Here is a 732-nt window from a genome sequence, read left to right on the forward strand (position 1 = left end):
CCGGGCACCATCTAGTTCTTCTGGTCTCATAGTTGTATAGGCTGCAGATCAGATGGTGTACCAGTTGCTAGGACTAATTGTTTCCATGAATTTTGACTTTCTTCATTCTTGTTTGCTCTGGATGAGGAGAGACCCATTGTAGCATGTAGATGGCAGCTTGCTAGCTTTTAAGGTCCTAGTCACTACTCACCAAAGTAGGAGGTGGAACAATGTTTATATAGTACATTATGCCAATTGAGTTTGATAGCCCCTGCAACTATGGTCCCAAGCCCGCAGGTTCAACTACTCGGTCCCTCTGGGCAGCTGATTGTGACCAAACAGTGGTCTCAACCTTCCCCTTGTCAACTCTACTATACACCTGGGAATTCTGATCAGTCACATAAACTTATAAGACTATTGTCTGCCAACCTTATATATGTTCTTGGATACAGTCTCCATTTCATAGACATATGTAATCATTCAGCCTGTCCACCCATCTATCCACCCATATACCCATGCTTGCCTTCACTGACAAAGCAGTATTGTATATGCAAAAGGTTTCTTATTTGTTGTCTATACCTCCCATGTACCTCTCTATGTCTTTCTCATCCCCAATGCTGCCATATTGGTCACTTACATTTGGTACATTGCCCTTCTCTTCACCCAAATCAATACTTATCTCTATCTATCTAACCACATTCTCTCCCTGTGATAGTCGGAGCTGTGTGTCAACTTGGCTGGACCCCAGTTCTT

This window comes from Orycteropus afer, unplaced genomic scaffold, assembly GCF_000298275.1.
Source record: "Orycteropus afer afer isolate SDZICR_OR568_19922 unplaced genomic scaffold, OryAfe1.0 scaffold00200, whole genome shotgun sequence".
NCBI lineage: Eukaryota > Metazoa > Chordata > Mammalia > Tubulidentata > Orycteropodidae > Orycteropus > Orycteropus afer.